The following is a 20,289-nucleotide window of genomic DNA, read 5'->3' as shown; positions in this document are numbered from 1 at the left end:
TGTCTGTGGAATGCATGAGTTGATGAAGTGGCCCGTTTTCTGGTGTTCGGTGGTCAGAAGGCCAAGTGTCTGCTGTTGCTGCTTTGGATGGTTGTGGAGAGGTTGATGCATTGACCGGCGTGGGACCGCTACACTGATAGATCTGCACCAACGGTGGCTTCTACCTCCGGAGGGATATTAATGACCTCTCTGTTATCAGAGCCAGTCAAGACTGACACTTTTACTTGGCCAAGTGATTTACGTTGTTCGCAGATAGATCGTAAATATTAATCCGAACTGTCGACAATGAATTCAGTTACGACCTCCCACGTCTTTTCTTGTTCTTATTGCAAATGGGAAGGAGAGGGAGGGGGGGGACGGATATGATGATATTCTTAGTTCGTGGAAATGCATACATGCGCGCGCATACACACATGGAGAAAGACGAGTATAGACAGACAGATAGAAACACACACACACACACACACGGAGAATATGAATAGAAAAATGTTTTTTGTGAGGAAAGATAGAAAGACGGATAATAGAAGCATTGCGATAGAAAGATAAAAACAGGGAAAATAAGACTGGAGAAGCGCGATAATACCCAGAGAATACAAAAGAGTAAGAAAACAGAAATTTGAAACTAAGAGAACGAAAAGAATACTAACAAAGAAATGCAGCAACACGGAAGAGAAAAAGATTATAAATAAAAAGGTGCTGTCTTTAAAAAAAACATAGAAAGAATGATAATATAAGCATAGTGATAGAACGGAAAAATAAAACAAAATACTAATAGGAAGAAAATAAGATTGGGAAAATAAGGAAATACGAAGAGTAGGAAACAGAAATCTGAAAATAGAGAGAAGAATGGTAACAAATAAATGTAAAGGTTGCTAAAGACGAAAAGATGAATTATGTAAATACAGATAAATAATAAACTCCTACAAAACGCAGAAATAATAAAATAGACGGTAAGTACTTGAAAAGTTGAAGAGCGACTTTTATATCAAGATTAAACATAAAAAAAAGAGGAGATGAAGAAATGAAGACAGAGGCTGATGAACTACAGAAGGAGCGTCCGATCATTTTGAATCGGGCTACGAACTTATGTTCGTTCCATAACCGCGTGTATTTGAATATAGAGAATTGTGAAGCCGCACTCTTAATGTTCATCACAAATCATTTACGTACCAACATCCTCATGATTTTACTTATTTAAATTCCCTAATGGTAAGAGTGTGTCGATGTTTGTCTTATGGCCATCTTAAAAATCTGAAAAGCCTTTGTGGAGACTAAATATCAGATCGTGTAATAGGTGTGGTGCTCAACATTTTTCGTTTCTTCTAGACATATTTAATAAAAAGCTCATGTTCACATACTTATTCTGTAATTTTGTTAATGCCTATTTAAAACCCTGAACGAAATTTTTCTGCTCTTTTCGTATCCAAATTAATTAAATAAATTGATTAATTTTTACGGCTCTCTAATGTTTCTTCTACGTCATAAATCTTTCCTTTCGTTGTGAAGAATATTTCTAATTGTCCACATACTTGAGATATATTATCTCTATTGCACTGAAGAGAAGTAAGTCAGGTTGTATACATCATTAAATTACACGATCAAGTAACCTCATTAATTATGTAGTTGGTTTAATCCTTTATCCAAGTGAAAGCAAACAAAGTTTGCACCGGAAGTAATTTCAGGAAAACTCGCGGGAAAGGTGGTATAAGTTCTCGTCACTTGCCTTAGTATCTCCCATAATGCAAAGCACATCTCCTTGCGGACATGTATACTGCTATGCATTAAGGGAAGAGTCAATACCCAGACCGGTTTCTCTGTTTAAGTGCGGAGTTACCTCTCCAAAAACTCGTGAGATCCCTCGGATCACCCATCAATGGGCGACCCGCAGAATCAAAAACTCAGCGTTGTTCCCCTCAGTGACAGGCTCACCCTGACAAGAACTCTCAGCGTTGGTTCTACCCCGTGGCAGGCTCGCCCCACCACCGAGCAGAGCCGCTCATATTTCATCTGTGGGGTAACCTCAGTCATGGGCTACAGCATTGTCATTCATCACCCAAGCTTCCAACCGGTTTCGACCTTTGTATAGGTGAAGCGGGCTCTAAAAATAAGACGATCCCGAAAGATCGTCCAACTCAGCGTTGTTCCACTCAGTGACAGGCTCACCCCGTCAAAGAGAAGAACTTCTCAGCGTTGGCTCTACCCAGTTGCAGGCTCACCCCACCCCCAGACAGAGCCATAATCTGAGCGGTGGCTCTACTCAGAGACAGGCAAAAACCTACCCCCAAGCAGAGCCTCTCGGAGCCAGACCCGAACAGGTTTCGACTTTTATTGAGGTCAAAACCGGTTCGGTGGGAGCCAGACCCAGAGGTGGTGATACTAAGGTGAAAGTAATGGAGAAATCATATTTCCATATACCAGCTGCGAAAAGGTGTCAACACCTTATTATTAAAATTCTCTGGATTAGTGATAGTTGATGGAAGTTTTTACATTTGGCTACGCTACCAATTATATATTTGGTTTAATCCTTTATCCAAGTGAAAGCAAAAAAATTTGGGCCTGAAGTATTCAGGACGAGTTGCCCCAATCCTGAAAATACTTCAGGCGCAAACTTTGTTTGCTTACACAATTAAACCAAATATATAATTAGTAGCGTAGGCAAGTGAAAAAACTTCCATCAAGTAACTTAATACTTTATACTGACACATCTCTAAAAAGATTCAACTACGAATCAGTAGCAACAACACAAATGTTACGCAATTTCAGGTAATATTCCGTACTTTATTAAACCCAGTTTGGGTAGTGGCCCTTGCCTTTAATGCATAGCATCATACATCTCCTCTAGGGGATGTGCTTTGCATTGAGGAAAATACTAAGGAAAGTGATCGGAGCTTACTCCACGAGTTTCCTCAGACTTGCACTACGTTCAGGTGCAAACTTGACTCACTTGTTTGTTTGCTTACTTGGGAAAAAGGATTAAAACCTGGCTTATAAAATTGCTTGGTATCTTTAACGTTATTCTTCCTGATCGTAAGGCTGATGATGTACAACTAGTGTTGTTTTATTTTATGGAAATATAATTAACTTTGACGTAATAAGAAAGACACACCCAAATTATTAAACAGTATAAATGTAAAAATTCCTTATAAGGACTGGCCTAAAGGGACAAAGCAAGAATGCTTTTAATATTCCCCGTTGTATGTAGAGGACAGTGTAAGGATAAGGTGTTATTGAGCTATTAAAGCTCTGATCATGGCAAGAGGGTAACAGCAATAGCCGAGCCTCAGTTACAACTTCATTGGCTACAGCATTGCTATCCATTGCCCTCCCTGGGTACCCATTTTGTCGCCTCGTACGACATGCATGAGCTACATTAGTGATATTCTTATCCAGGCAACCACACGGGATTTGGAACTCGGAACTTCTTTGGGAGATGGACCGAGTCCTTGACTCTCTATCCCTTCATCTGATTTTAGCTTGTGTATGAGAAGATTGTTGTGGGTAAATTACCCGCTTATTGTGAGCATTGTAAGCTGTATTAGCTTTATCTTGCGATGGAGGATTTTGGTTTTTTATGTTTAAAATGATCTGAGGGTTTGCAGTCTGCTGCCTGTTGAATTAGCTGATTTGGATGATTATCTGCGTCTGTGAAGAATTTTTCTGCAATACCTGTCATGTAAGTCTTGATATCTGGAAGGTTGGTTTCCTGGTGTAACTGGAGGTTTCTCATGAACCAAGAGGCATTTGTTCTGGATCGTCTGTAATCTGTTGATGTTACTTTTAGCTGTGTGTCCCCAGGTTGGTGAGGCGTAATTGAGTTGTGGTCTTATTACCGATTTATAGAGGAGGATTTTGTTATTTATGTTTACTAAGCTCTTTCTATTCAAAAGTCGATACAGCTGCGCTATTGTCTTACTTGCTTTGGTGGAGATACTATTTAAGTGTGTCTTGAAATTTAGGCGTTTATCAACATGAACTCCTAGATATTTTGTAGAGTTTTGCCAAGGAATGATTTTTCCAAACATTTGTATGCTTGTGTTCGGTTCTGCTTTACATCTGGTGAAAAGTACTGCAGAGCTTTTTCCTGGATTGATGGCAATGCGCCATTTGGTGTTCCAGTCCTCTAATTCGTTGAGTGATCTCTGTAGCTTGTTTGTGGCCAGATGAGGACGAAGGGATCTGGCTATGATAATTGTGTCGTCGGCTTAGAGAGCGGTAATGGATGGGGACAACGTGGGGAGATCCGCCATGTAGTGGAGATAGAAGAGAGCCTTGTGGGACTCCTGCAATGACTCTCCTTTCTGTGAATCTAATTCCATTCAGTTTTATTTTAAATTTTCCGTTACTCAGATGTGATTTGATAAATAGAACAAGTGGTATTGGGATTCCTACTTGGTGTAGCTCGCAAATTAGATCATGATGTCAAATTCTATCAAATGCTTGTGTTATGTCGAAGAAGACTGCTCCAGAATGTTGGTGCCCTTCATACCCTTGGGTGATTCAATGATTGTGTAAATTTGGAGGGTCTTAGAATGCTGTTTTCTGAATCCGAATTGCTCGTCTGGTATTACTTGGTTATTATCTGTTGCTTCTTGAATCCGTGTTAGTATCGCGCGTTCGGCTATCTTGCCTGCACATGATAGAAGGCTGATAGGCCGATAGTTCTATGGGAATTGTGCATTTTTCCCAGGTTTGGAACATCTGCAAGCTTCCATCGCTCTGGGAAATAATTTAGCCCAAGGATGGCATTGGTGATGGCTACCAGATGTATAACCCCTTTACGAGGGAGTAGATTGAGCACCTTGTTCCTTATACAATACGGACCTGGAGCCTTTTTGTTGTTTAGTTTTCTTATGATGTCATATATTTTTGTTGTTGGATTGGAGTGAGGCGTTTTAAGTTATTTTACATACTTGGGTGTGGATTTTTCTTCTGAAGCTTAAATCTACATTGGCATAATTGGGACTGCATTGTCTTTCTAAGCTGTCTGCAAATACTACTACCTTTTCCTCGTCACTGTAAGCGACTCTATATTCTCCTTGGATTGGGGGAAGTGTGTTACGTTACGAACGAAGTGATCTCATCATTCTCCACAATGATTGCTCCTCTGTGTTTAATTGGTGTATTTTGTTATTCCAGAGTTCGTTACGGTGATCCTTTAGGGCATACCGAACCTGGTTTGTAGCTCTGTTAACTGCCTGCTTATCTGCGGGATCCAGTGTTCTGTGATATTTTCTTCTTAACCTGTTTTTCTCTAGGATAAGACATTTTATCTCCTCTGGGAGTCTATTTGATGGTGTGAATTTGGTTGTATGTGTTACCTGTGATACAGCTGTTAGTACGTGCTTTTCAAAGGATTTTATTGCTTTTTCTATGTCTTCAGTGGATATTATATGTGGTACTGGGCCACGAATTTCCTGGAAGGCTGAGGGAAGTTGTTTCCAGTTTACAAAGGTGGAGGTATTTTCCGTTAAATCTTGTGTGATGCAATATGATGGGGTTGTGATCATAACTTAATTCGTTGACTGCACGTATTTGATAGCTGTGGGCTATGTTTTCTAATATAGCTATATCAAGTACATCAGGACGTCCGGTTGCTCCGTAGTGTGTTGGCCCTGTGGGTCCTATTATTGCCATGTTTGGCGAAGTAGTATAAGAGTTGAATATTTGGCATTAAAATCTCGAGCTACGATTACTGCTTTACCAGCATTTAGTATTTCGTCTAGCTGGGGGGTTGTAGGCTGCAAATACCATGGTACTGCTTGTGTTCTCCAAGTGTATTTCAATTCCTGTTGTTTCCATGTGTTCTATTTGAGATGTAGCGATTGCGTTGTCTATTATACTTCTTTTTAATGAAGATGGCAGTTCCTCCTCTTCTTGCATTCTATCTGTGCGGTACAAGGTGTAGTTGTTGATTCTTGTCGTGTCAGATGGACGCAAGTGTGTTTCATTTACTAAGATGATGTCTGCTTGGGTTTCTGCCGCGAATTCCTGTGGTTCTATTGCTTTGTTGGGTAGTCCGTTAGCATTCCAGATGATGATCTGTAGAGAGTTGAGTTTTATTTTGATTTTATCCATTAAGGATTGCAGAGAATAAAATCTGTGTGTGTTTTAGAATGATGTCCTTGGTCTCTTGTGTTGGATCAGTTTGTCGGAGTTCTGCAAGCATCTCTCCTATGCAACAAACCACTCACAGCAAGACCAATTTGATTTGGGTTTGGAGTCTTGTTGTTGGGTTGGTCTTGCAACTTCTGCACATGTTCTTCCGCTTGTTATGGAGGCTGTGATTGTTGACCACACGGGATGGACTTTGAAGATAAAATATATATAAATAATTTTCTAAAAATAAAATGGTGTCTTTATAAATTCTAGTTAATCTATAGAAATTTTGAAAAACCAAATTAGCAATATTAAGTAGAAATTTATTCATTACTTATTTACATTTTAAATATTGACTAATTTAAGAAAAATACATTGCTATTGTTTCCATATATAGCTAGCGTGATAGCTTTTTGTTTAGTAAAACGAAGGTTGGCATATATATTCTTCAAAGCTTGATGTACTTCCTCACTCTTAAATAAAAGGTTGGTTATATTCCACTAATTCGAGCCCTACGCAAGAGCCTATGAATTGTGGAAATACCTTCGGAATATGAGTCCTGTGCCGGACAAATGTGGACTTTTGCAGCTTCCCAGTTTTTAATCCATCTAACTCGAGTGCTCCTAGATGTGTTTTCAGTGTTTGGGGGATGGCACCAAAGCACCTATTATTATGGGAATAACACTCGTTTTCTTTTGCCAAATTGGTTCAACTTCGACTTGCTACTCGTGATAATTTTTCCAGTTTCTTTCTATTTCTTTAATCAATTCTGCTCATATATATATATATATATATATATATATATATATATATATATATATATATATATATATATATACACAGAGAGAGAGAGAGAGAGAGAGAGAGAGAGTTGTTCCACTGAACATAGATTTCTCATCTATAAACTACAGGATAAGAAAAGTGAAGAAAGAAAAACAAACAAAAAAGATAAACACGAAAACAGATAAAAAGCTTAGAAACGAGGACGTTCTTTACTACAATGAGACTCAACGAACTCTTAATTACTTGTCAACGTAGGGGGTGTGTGGACCGTTTGTAAGATAGGATTAAAAACATTCGTATTTGCTTAATTATAAAGAATGTTCTCAACTATGTTTCGGACATCGGAGAAGACAACAAAAATAACTTTTAGCGAGAAGGATTACGGCAGACATTAAAGATGACATGTGACACAAACGGCAATCTAAGACGAGAGATGAAAAACAATTGTGACTTATTACATTGCGAGAAAGAATCACACTTAAATAAAAGTGATCTCAATAAATTAAGAAACAGATTTTTACCGGAAGTCACGTAAGTCAAATATCAAAAGAAAACAAAATCTAGAAATTTCTCAAAAAAAAAAAAGAAAGAAAGATAAATTGAATTTCAAAATTTTTTTTGTAATTTATTCCATTTCGAAATGCCTTCTTAATGGCAATTGAAATAACGAAAACAGAAATTTCTTCTTAAAGACAACTTAAGCATTTTGTTATCGCCTCTGTCCAGCACTTTATACGATAACGTAAATCGACATGCCAAGCAGAAGACAGAATTACATAGGTAACAATGAGTTTAGTCAAGCGTTCAAGTATTGTTGCTTAGCAACAACAACATAGTGAATTTATTGTTATCTGATTGTCTCTATCCATAGAGCGTGTTCAAAGCGATGATACGCACTTCAGATTTTCTAAAATGTAATTATCGATAGAACTAAGCTGTCATAGTAACAAATATCTTCTAAGCAATTTTAATTGGCTAAATAATGATACTGAATTCCACAGTGGATGAATCTCGTGAGTTACTTTAAATTAGCAATCCGTTTAAATTAGTCCCGCTGCTAAACTCGTTATGTTATTCTTCCAAAAGCTGTTTACGGAGCAATATTAGACACAGATCCATAAGGACCTTTTATTCTCTTATTTTTAAACTGGTAACTATTCAGTAGATTAACACAAAGCTAATAATTAAATAAACCGGTCTGAGTTACCGAGTAACCTAGTAATGCACCTATTAAGATCATGAAGCGAGTACGAGGGTAGTCTGAAAAGTTCTCGGTCTAACAATGAAAAAACTAATTTATAATTTCAAATTATTTTTATTTTTCAACATAATCTTTCTTAAGACTAATGCATGTATTCCAGCGATGCTCCAGTGCCATTATCTCGGCCAAACCCGTTCCTGTAGTGGTTCTCAGTAAGATCCGCAAAATATCCCTCTGGATTCGAAGAAAACGCTGACCAGCGAGGAAGAGTTTTAGTTTTGGGAAGAGATAGAAGTCAGAGGGAGCGAAATCTGGGGAATAGGGTGGATGTTCCAACAATTCATAGTGCAGATCCCTTAATTTTCCCATTGCCAAAACACTATTGTTGGCAGGTGCATTGTCCTGATGAAAGATTATTTTTTCTTCTGCAAACCGGGTCTTTTCTCACGAATTTTTTTCTTTTAGTCTGGTTAAAAGATCAAAATAATGTTCCTCGGTTATTGTTTTACCCTCTTCAAGATAATTACTAAACAAAATGAATTTAGCATCCCAAAACACCGATGTCATGACCTTTCCTGCTGATGGAAAACCGACTTTGTCTTCTTTGGCTCTGAACAACCGGATTTTCTCCACTGTTTTGACTGCAGTTTTGATTGTGGTGTGTAATGGTGAATCCGAGTCTCATCCATAGTAATATATCGACTCACAAAATCAGTTTTATTCTTGTTAAAACACTCCAAGCACTATTGAGAGATTTTCGTGCGAGTGCGTTTTTGATCTGCTGTGAGCAAGCGTGGCACCCATCTTGCGCAAAGCTTTTTCATTTGCAATTCTTCATGCAAAATATATCCTACACGTTCTTTTGAAATGCCTATGGTCTTAGCAATTTCACGCACTTTGACTCGCTGGTCACCCAATACCATATCGTGCATTTGATCAATGATTTCTCGTGTTGTTACACTTTTTGGTAGTCCTTCACGTGGATCATCTTCAAGGCAGATAGGGCCACGTTTAAACTCGGTAGCCCATTTCTTAATTGTAGAAAACGAAGGAGAAGAGTGCCCATAAACGCTTGTGAACTTCGAACGAATTTATTGTGGCGTTAAACCTTCTTTTACAAAGAATTTTATAACCGCACGATACTCAGTTTGATCATTTCAATGGATACAGACAACACTTTTACTTCAGACAGCTGTATAAAACAAACTACTTGATGGAATGACTTGCAAATTCATATGAATGCTTATGACAGACAACGTAGCAATATATCCTCTAAACTTTAACTCTTCCTCTACCACCGCCCCCCCAAATGTCTAGCTTCATCTATTTCCAGGAATACAGTTCCATCGATGTGGTACATATACAACTTCTAATCTATTTATCAAAACGCATAAGTTTACATTTTTCCACATTAAACTGACATTCATTATCTTTTGCAATTAAAATAAAACGTATTGCATTCTTTGACAGAAATTATTTCTTTACATCGAAAATAAAAAAATAAATGGATTTGTCAGTAAAATAACGAAAACCGTCGATGTTCACCGTTCTTCTTGTTTCACTTCCTGTACAATGTTGCCAGCAGACAGATAGAAAGTGTCACTATTGCATGAAAATATTCTTTCAAGTTACATTACACCAATGCAGACACATGCATCTGTTAGAGTCTCCGTTTTGGGTATTGGGAACTTCTGTAGCTCTCTCGTTATCGGTGATACCCAGTGAGTCAAAAGACCCGGGTTTAAATGCATTCTAGAAGGCCAAGAACAAATGAGGTTGAGTTAGTCGGTCTCATGCGAAGGTGAACAGTTTTTCATATCAGAAACTGATTTTTCATCCTGCAACATACAAACTGATCATTGGCTACTTCGAGCTTTAGTTGTTTTGACTGTAATCGAAATAATATTGTGTATTAACACTACGCGACACTGCATTTTATGCGTAAATAAAACATTCATTTAATGAAGCTTTTTTAGAATTATAATTTCTTTTCCCCCCTCACTAATTCCATACTTCTAAAGGCTTTTTGATTCAGATTTGCTAATATTAGCTACGGAAGTACTACATTTGTCTCTCAAAGTGGACAATGATGTGCTGATTCTATTAAAAATAAATTAATAACAATTAATAACTGTGCATCTCTCTAATGTGCAATTTACAATTTCTGGATTATAAACTCGACAATGAATGACGTCACTAGTTTACTAATTGTTGAAAGCGACATATCCTCTATATTGGAAGTGTGCTTCTCTGAGTTTCCATTTAATCTAAATATAAAAAAAAATAATACATATTTTGTCGATAATCATTTGTTTATTGAGGACATCTTAATTTTAAGGAAAAAAATTCTCATTAAGCATTTAACAGAAGAAAAGGAATCCCATACAAACGAATGGAAAGATAATTTTACTGGGATTTCCCCGAGGATCTTGCTGAAGTGATGCTAGTAAATTAATCCTGCTTGTCCAATCAAACACAAACATGATGTTTCAGGAAGACCCAAAAGTAGTCCCAAAAGACGGGGGTAAAGAAAAAAACCCTAAGTGGCACGTTAACCGCGGGGGATTTTCTCAGTAAAGATCGCCAAAACCAGACACATGTTAGCAATTAGTGTAACGGCATCCTTAATACAATTCGACTTCTAGCCAGTCTTGAGGAATAAACAAACAAAAAAATTGTAGCTTAAAAATTACAAGTTGATTTAGTCTTTGTTTGAAAATAAATAAATAAAAAAACTTTAATTAATTAACCAACAATTAATCCAAAAATTGGTGATGAAAAAACAACAATTGCTTTGCTATCCAGTGTAAAATTTCATTGTTGAAATTGAACAATGGTCAACTGATGACTAGTCGAAAAAGCTACAGAGAACCACCTAGTGCCAGAAATGGGAACTATCAAAGAAATCAAGGTTATTTGATCTAGGAGATACTGAAATGTAACAATAGCAACGAATCAAATATCCGAACAGCATTCAATTCTATCCAAAAAGGTGAAGTGAACCCATGTTTTCAGATACTTTCAAGTATAAAAAAAAAACGAAAAAAAAAAACTTTATAAGCTTTTCTCTGTCTCACTGCTTTTTTACCCAACGAGTTTCACACTCACTTCCCCCCCCTTTTTTTTTCGTTTTATTCTGTTGTAAACACGTAAGGAATCACTTTGACAGATTCTCCGACACTCACACGCCGTAGTAAGCAGTATTTGCTATCATTAAGGTTTATTGTTATGCGTAAAACCAACAGGAGCAGTGCACCAAACTTCCCATCGTCCAACACTACGCAATGGATAGAGTAACGACAATGAAATTGAAACCCTCCTTTGCCGTGTTTAAGGCTGTTCACCATCCTAGCTTCGTTTCTCGTGTGCTTTTTCGCATTGTATCGATTTTTTGGTGACAGTTGCTTTCAGTTCTTCGCTTAGCTGGGAAGGCAAGTTTAAGATGTTTGCTCTGCCGGAACAGAGATTACGTACAAGGCATACGAAAGAAAGAAAGAAAAAACAACTTATCTTCTACTTTAAAAGGAAAAAAAATCTGCTAATCATGCAAGAAATTCGTAGATGATTTTACGCATATTAATTTTGCTTTCATTAGTGTAAACAACTCTAGCAGAAGTCATAAAAGCGACCTCTACTGGACACACTGAATACTAACAGCATAATTATCACAGAGATCTGTGATTTTTTTTTAATCTCCACTTTCTCTTATCTCAACTGCATTTGATAGCCACGCCACCTAACAAAAAAAAGTACATTAACGATGTGAGTTTACATATCTTGAAAAAAAATATATGAAATAAAAAAAAAACTCCCGAAATAAGCTAAGAATTAAAATCAAACTGATTTATTCTACTAATGCTGGTTAACTGATACAGTGCCATCTTACGAGAATATTTTGAACTACATATATTACACTCACATATGATTAATTAACGGTTTTTTTTTAAGATATTTATCTTATGCTTTTCCATTACCTTTATTGCTTTTGCAATTAAAAAAAAAAGTTTAACTAAACAGATTGCTAAAACTATCTTCGTGGATATCTGTTATTGATTTACGGAACTGAAGTAAACATTTTCAAAGAATTTGAATATGCGTTTTTTAAGCATTCCAATTTATCTTAGTTCTGTCTATCTATCTCTCTATCCAGTTGTATTTTATTCGTCGATGATATTTCTAGTTTATTACAATATAGGGATAAAATGTGTACAGCAATTATTTGCACACCTTTTTTTTCCTACATGCATGAAATATCTATATATTTTTATTTTATTTTCGCTATAAAAGACCTTCAGATATTATATTATGTGACACTGAAATATTAGTTGGAAATGGAAATAGCCAGATAACTCCACAGAAAACACATATTTTCCATTGAAATCTTTTCTAATGTATTTTTTCGTTTTCTCCGAATACAATCTGCACCCCTCGAGGCAATAAATATTGTTAGAAAAGAGAATATTTTTAGTAACTATGTTCAAACTTTATACAGTTTAAAGCTGTAGAGCGTTGCAACTTTATGAGATCTTAAAAATGTCATAAATCATGGCGATTTGAATGGATAGCATCATAAAGCCTTGTACGTGTTGCAATTGCTGGCAATATGTACGATATTTTATGATATGTAGACTACTAATGCTGGCATAAGATGAAATAATTCGAATGAAACATTAAAAAGGTTACAAAAATCTAAAAAAATCGAATTCATGGATAAAAATGTGTTTGGTGCGAAGTTGCATTCAAATAACATTTTGTAAATAATATAAAACCATATAGTTTTATTAAAAACACGTATTAACATTTATTTAAAATCAAATAAATTAATTTTATTTTTATAAACTAGACAAAAGTATCATATAATTTTTAACTGTTTATAAACCAATATTAGTATTAAATAAAGTTCATATAATATTCTGTAGAAATCGAAGTATTTAGATATATAAATATATAAATATATACCGTGTATATATGCAGTGTACTGTTCACAGTATATACGGTTGACATTAAATACAAAAGATTTCATTTGCGCATGCGTAACATATCCTTCTCCTAATTCCAAACGCTATATACGTCTGCGCTGCGAAATAATTGCGTTTTCCACTCATTTGGGCATTCATTTGAACGTCTTCGTTTCCCTGAGGCTTGCGTTATGCGTTAGATATTCATTTATCTATTTAGAGGTCCTTGCAGCTTTAAGCTGCAAGACAAGATAGGAGAAGGTGAGACTTTAAACATTTGCCCCGAGCGATTCTCGCAAGCTAGTTAAATAACACCGTCTTCGATAAACTTAAGATCTGGTGACATAGGAAGCTGTTGACTTTAGAAAGGTAGCGACTTTATTGTGTAGCTCACAAGTGCTGCTATAATGATGAGTTTAAATGAATTCGTGCATTCCTGCATGTTCATCAACAGTATTGCCTTTGTTAATGCGCACCCACTTGGTGTTGTGAAAATTAAATCCAAGCACAGAGGTATAGGCAGGATAGCTATTGATTTCATTTCGTAAAAGAAACACTACACAGGGTTTAGGAAGATGAATATGGGAATTATGGAACCTCTTTTAAAGGTCATTACCGTGTCAATAGATAAAGTTACAGGACCAAGTTATGTCATTAATTATTAACTCCTCTTTTATTTCCAGTTGTACATATTAAATGGAGAAAACTGCGTATAATTTCTTCTGTTAATCTTTAATTTTCTCTCTCACTCTCTCTCTCTCTCAAAAAAAAAAAACGCTATCATCTCTCTCTCTCTCTCTATTGACTCATCTTCCTTTTCCTCATGTCTAACTCCTTTTCTCTATCTCTGTTTAGTGCCTCAGTTTGCGGATGGCAAGAGATATGAGCGAGTGGAAAACAAACCATCAACAGAAGACACAAAGAATAACTTTAAAACATAAAAAGAATGTACAAACCTTGTTCCTAAAGTAGATAAAAACAACAATTCGCTTACCTAATTAAACGCGTTTCATTTTCACAGATAAACGTGTTGTCAATTATCCTAAATGCTAATTTAAAGGCTAATCCGGATGAGTTTTTAGCTATCTACAATTCGTGAAAAATGGGAAACTAGATTCTTCTGTACGTCGAAGATAACAACAGACAAAGCACTTTTATGTTGGGCTTTCATTGCCATCAATATCACATTGTTCATTTATTCCCCCGAACCTTTGGTTATCTCCGCACACTGATATAGACTCACAATTAACAACGGCCAATAGCGAAACAATTAAGATAACAGACTAATATAGTTGCAGATAACACGATGCAGAATTCCAATGAACATGGTACTTAATATAAGTGACACATCGAACATGCTGTTTACACTATTTACAGGAATCTTATCAAATTTGTAGCGATCGTCTGTTTGCGGTATGTGAATTAAAATTATCTACGATGTTAACAAATGAATGGTCTAAAATATCGCTATAATTAATTCACAAAAGTTAATCTGCGGTTAAACACTACCAACACAAATGATTTCGCAGTTAAGGCTTGAAAATTACAGAACTAAGTGGAGTTTAAATTAGCCAAAAGAATTAGAACGACTAAAATACAATCATATTAAAAAATAAAAATAGAAAATAACGATAAACCACAACAAACCCATAAAAATTTGCAGCTGCGACCATATTTTTAGGAACCACCAGCAAGAATGCATCCATAAACTAACATCTTTTCGTTTTTAATGATTCACCCTGGAGCATTTTAATCCTAAAAATCCAATTAGTAAAAATAAATTATATTATATTATATTATATTATTAAATTAAACATCTTTTGAATAATAATTTTTCATTTACTTTACCGAGGAATAAAATGGAGATTTCTTCATTTGCATTCTTATAGTCCTTATAAGGACTGGCTTAAAGGGGCGAAGCAAGAATGCTTTTCATCTTCCCCGTTATCTTAGAGGACAGTGTAGGGATATGGTGTTATTGAGCTATTAAAGCTCTGATCATGGCAGGAGGGTAACAGCAGTAGCCGAGCCTCAGAACTTCACTGGCTTCAGCATTGCCATCCATTGCTCTCCAAGGTTACTTTAATCACCGCATCTCCCTGAAATTTAGCGTTTTGTCTAGCTGTACTCCAAGGTATTTGGTTTCTGTCTGCCATGGTATATTTTTTCCGAGGAGTTGAATATCATCTTGGATGAAGGCTTTGCGTCTGGTGAATAGTATAGCTGAGCTTTTGACCAGGTTTACTTGTATCCTCCAGTCGAGAACCATTTCTCTAGCTTTGTGATGGTATCCTGGAGACGACTGATCGCCAGGTGTGGGCGGAGAGATCTTGTCATTATGGCTGTGCCATCAGCATATATGGCTGTGATGGAAAGTCCTCAGGTTCTGTGGAATGTCAGCCACGTAGATTGTGAAAAGTAAAGGAGCCAATAGAGATCCCTGTGGTACCCCTGCCAGGATTTGGCGCCTAGTTGAGATGGTGCCATTTATTTTTATCTGCATGGATCTGTCATTGGAATGTTGGCCTGAATGAGTTTATAGAGTAATCCTTGATGCCATACCTCATCAAAGGCCTTGGCAATATCCAGAAAAACTGCAGCTGTGTGAAGGTTCCAGTTGTATCCTTGAGTGATATGCTCCACTAGTCGGTGTATTTGTTGCACTGTGCTGTGCATACGGCGAAAGCCAAATTGTTCGTTTGGAATTATTCCTAATTGGTCTGATTTTTCTTGTAGTCTTGAAAGGATAATTTTTTCAGCAATCTTTCCTAGGTTGGAAAGCAGGCTTATTGGACGGTAGCTTTGCGGGAGTTGTGGATTGTTTCCTGGCTTTTTTATTGGTATGATGTCGGCTGTTTTCCATGCATTGGGGAAGTGTTGCATCCTCAGTATTGCATTGGTTATGTTAACCAGGTGCACAATAGCCTTTTGAGGAAGTAGTTTGATGATTCTGTTTGTAATTCCATCTGGACCTGGAGCTTTTTTGTTGTTTAGATGTTTGATGATATTGGTTATTTCAACTGGAGTAGTGGGGGTGATGCTCTCTGGTTTGTCTTTGGACTGTCTTAAGGTACGCTTGACCTGCTGGTGGACTTTATATATGTGGGTGATGTTTATATTTGCATTGATCATCCTGGGATTTATTAATAGTAATAATTCATATTCATAAAAAAAGGCGTATTGCAAAACTACTATATTATTAAATATATTTTTCAATAAATAATTTTTTTTTCATAAAAGTTCATAATATTTCATTTTATAAAATATTCTATACACTTTGGTAATTTTTTTAGATGGCAATATGGATTGTTTATTGAAAAATCATATCTGCCAATATATCTTTGTAGATAATTACACTTTATTATGCAAATAAATTTTAATACAACGATAGTGGAGGATATTATAGATCCACCCATATTTTATAGCTAAATGTAAGAATAATCTTTAAAAAGTTTCGAAAATTTACGAGAGAACGTATGAGAATATGATAAAAGAATAGATCCTGCTTAATACGCAAATTAAATTTTAATTGGGAAAATGCAGAAAGCATTGAAATGAGCATGCACATTTAGATCAAGCATTCGATAATCGCGCCACCTTCCAGTAATTATTGTAACAAAAAATACCATTTCACATCACTTTTTTTAAAAAATCGTGGATCATCTAATATTTTTCGGCATACTATACATTTTTATGGCGAGTTTAAAAGAAACGCAGTTAACGTGATATATGGTCTTACCGTCGGAGACAGTTTTACTTTTACCATCTCCATTTAAATTAATCCACCCAGGCTATTATTTCTGTTAATTCCCAAGTTACTCTATAGTTTCTCTGCCTCGGAGCGCTGCTGCAAATGACCTGGCGACAAACAGAACATAAACTGAACTCTCCCCAGCCCCCCGCTTAGATATTATGGCAATCCAGGCATTTGCTTTCATGACACGTCTTTCTTAATCCAGTGGCTTAGGTCCAACAATATTCTAGCACACTCTGTCTCGGAATTTCTTGACATTTGTTATCTATAGCCGAATGGTATGCCGAGGATTTAGTGCATGTGAAAGGGTGCAGTGAAAATGTCACGAACATAATTTAAAGACTATAAAGTTTAAGAGTTTTGACTTAAAATGACCGTCGCGCTAGTTGTACGTTCGTTCTTATGAATGCGGCATCAAAAATAATAAGCTCGTCTGGTATTCATTGCAAAAATAAAACATTATTCTTTTGCAGCGATTTTATGATCAGCTGGAAGGCTTTTGTATACGGGGGGGGGATGCATTTGAAGCATTGAATGAAGCTATTAGTCAGAAGGCCGTTATTATGGACGGAAAGACGACGGTTTACAAAGATAAGAATCGCTTTAAGTAATTAATAATGTCGAATGGAGATTATGATACTTAATGTTGGAACACCTCGAATCATTTTCAAAGAAAATTAGCGCTTTAGTTTCATTTTAATTTATAATAAGTTCTCTCTAATTCGTTTACTGTTCTTGTAATCCTTTTCTTTTCTGAGTTTTTTAGGGTGTTGTAATTTTTTCTTTTTTAATTCTTAGGAATGTCTCAATAAATTAAGAGATTATTTTATTTAAATTAAAGCAATCTATTTTGCTTCAATTTGATAATTGAAATACAGTATATAAATAATCTTGAATGAATTTTTATAAGAATGATATCCACCTAAGTTCTTATCTGCGCATGCGTAATGTTCTTATGGTGAAATTCTATGTGATATCGCGCAAAATCATAGCATTTTTTTTATAAAAGAAAAAAGCATAAAAATTGAATATAAGATATTTTAGATGCAAATAAGACAATTTAAGTTTAATATAAATATAAAATGTAATATGTTTTATATAAAGTAAGCTATTTTGCTGGTAGTTGAAATATATAAACAATCTTGAATGAATTTTTATAAGAATGATATCCATTTGAGTTCTTATATGCGCATGAGTAGCGTTGTAATGGTGAAATTCTATGTGATGTGAAAAATCATAGCATTTTTTTTATAAAATAAAAAAGCATATATATAAATTAAATATAAGATATATTAGAAGCAAATAAGACAAATAAAGTTTAATATAAATGTAAAATATAGTAAGTTTTAGACGTGCACAAATGCAAAAAATAATAAAACACCTTTTTGGATAAAATATAAAAGAGTTAAATAAAAGGTGCCCTCTATTTTCACATGAAATTATGAATTATTACATAATATTGTAAAATAAAATTTACTGTAGTCTATGTTACGATGAAACTAATTACAATAATTGTTATGTAAACTATTATTGAATTTTTATTATCGTAAAAAAGTTCACATTTTATTGAAATATTGAAGTAAACATTCCACAATAAAAAAATCATTACTTTATAAATCTTCAACCAATTAAAATACATCAGTATACAAAAGGAAGGCTGCGTTTTATATTTTATATTTTATATCTCTATTGTCTTTTTTTTATTGAAGTTTATCACATATTCGGTAATTATTTGAGTAAAAATTATTTTTATTTTTATTTTCGCTGAAATTGACGGAGGAAAGATGTCAAATGTCATCTTTCTCTTACAGATAAACGACAATTGATTTACCGTTAGAGAATTCAATTATAATGTTAAGAATTCTACAAGTCTTCTAAAAATATTAAACCTATGACTACTGTAAATATGACGAAATAATTCTAGAAAGGAAAAAAAAATCTTTCTTGGTTTGGTGGCTGAAATCGTATCATTCGTAGTTGTTGATTTAAAAGCTAATGATTGCCTTGTTCATTAAGGTACCGATCGATTTTTGTAAAAAGGGCCTGAAAGTTTTCCTTCATCTGAGAATATTTATTTCACACATGATTTCAGCAGTTTCATGTAAGAGGTGGACGCCTGCGTGTCAGTAACACCTGAATGAATAAATTGCTTACTAATAACAGAACCCAATACAAATGCAAAATCTAACATCTGTGACTTTGTTCTCTCTCTCTCTCTCTTTCACTGGCAAGTGGGCTGCTGATGATCGCTGACAGTTAAATGCGTTTTGATTCGGTAAACGCCTCGGTGAATTGGCTGTTTAATTAATTGAACATCAGATTTTTAATAAGTCGTTTCGAGATCTGTCAATGAATGCATTGTGATATGTAGATTAAATCACTAGTGAATATTAATATTGGATGTTGCTTGTATGAATTAAAATAAAATTAAAATCTGGGGAAAAAAAAACGTTTTACTTTTATTATTTATTTAGAATAAGCAACAATTAAGCTGGTTCCACGTGACTAGTGGAAGTATACTGAAATAAAAGCTTGTGCAATTTGTAATTTGTTTAAATGAGTTTATAAATCACTACATGAATTCATTGAGAGGAGTGGGGGATTACCGCAGAAATAACTGTCTCCATATTTTTTTTTATTGCAATTAAGGATTGCCGATATTTTATATGCCAAAAAAATTTCCAATCAAGAGAGGTTCTATGTGATGTTCTCCTACAAACACAAACGCTAAACACGTTTTTATTCTTTGGAATTAAATTAAAAAAAAAAAAAAACGATTGTTTTATTAGAAGTATTAAAAATATGTACTTCCAAAGCTTGCAAGGTGTAACATAAATTTCTAGTTTAATGAGATCCTCCCTTTTTTTTTTTTTTTTTTTTTTGAAAACAGTGTACTTCGATCCTTTTCGTAGTACCTTATACCTTAAGATGTTTTTTTTTTTTTTTTTTTCTATGGGATTACGTCAAATTCATTGGTGTTGAAACGTATCCGAACCAAAATATACATTTATGTATGTTATTTTTATTATCTTTCAATAACATTGATATACTCAACAGACGTTTTCAAAGATGAATTAAATAATACTCTTCTTTGATGGTTCGCTATCTAAAAATCGATCTTTTAGACATCAGATAGCGTCAGATCTTACTTAAGAACTGTGGTTATGTTTTCTTATCTACACTATCCGATCACTTACACGGAAACATGAAGGAGCCTTAAACTGACAAGTACAATTAATATAAATGTCGTCCGGATGCATCCGATGCACTCCTCAATGAAAGGACGGATGTCACTGTTCCCCCCGTTCTAAGTGATGGATAATAGAAAAGTTCATCAATATTGACCGATGCCAATAGTGATAAAGATTTCTTTGCGAGCGTATGTGTGTGACGAAAAAAAAAAAAAAGACAGAATTCAACCAATGAAATATAAGTTACAATAATGAAATGAGGTAAGTTTGTCATTACCGTTACCATAGAAACGAAGTTGAACTTTT

Source organism: Typopeltis vanoorti, chromosome 17, assembly GCF_054136105.1.
Source record: "Typopeltis vanoorti isolate ZY-2024b chromosome 17, IOZ_Tvanoo_1.0, whole genome shotgun sequence".
Taxonomy (NCBI): domain Eukaryota; kingdom Metazoa; phylum Arthropoda; class Arachnida; order Uropygi; family Thelyphonidae; genus Typopeltis; species Typopeltis vanoorti.
Note: the sequence above shows the minus strand (reverse complement) of the source record.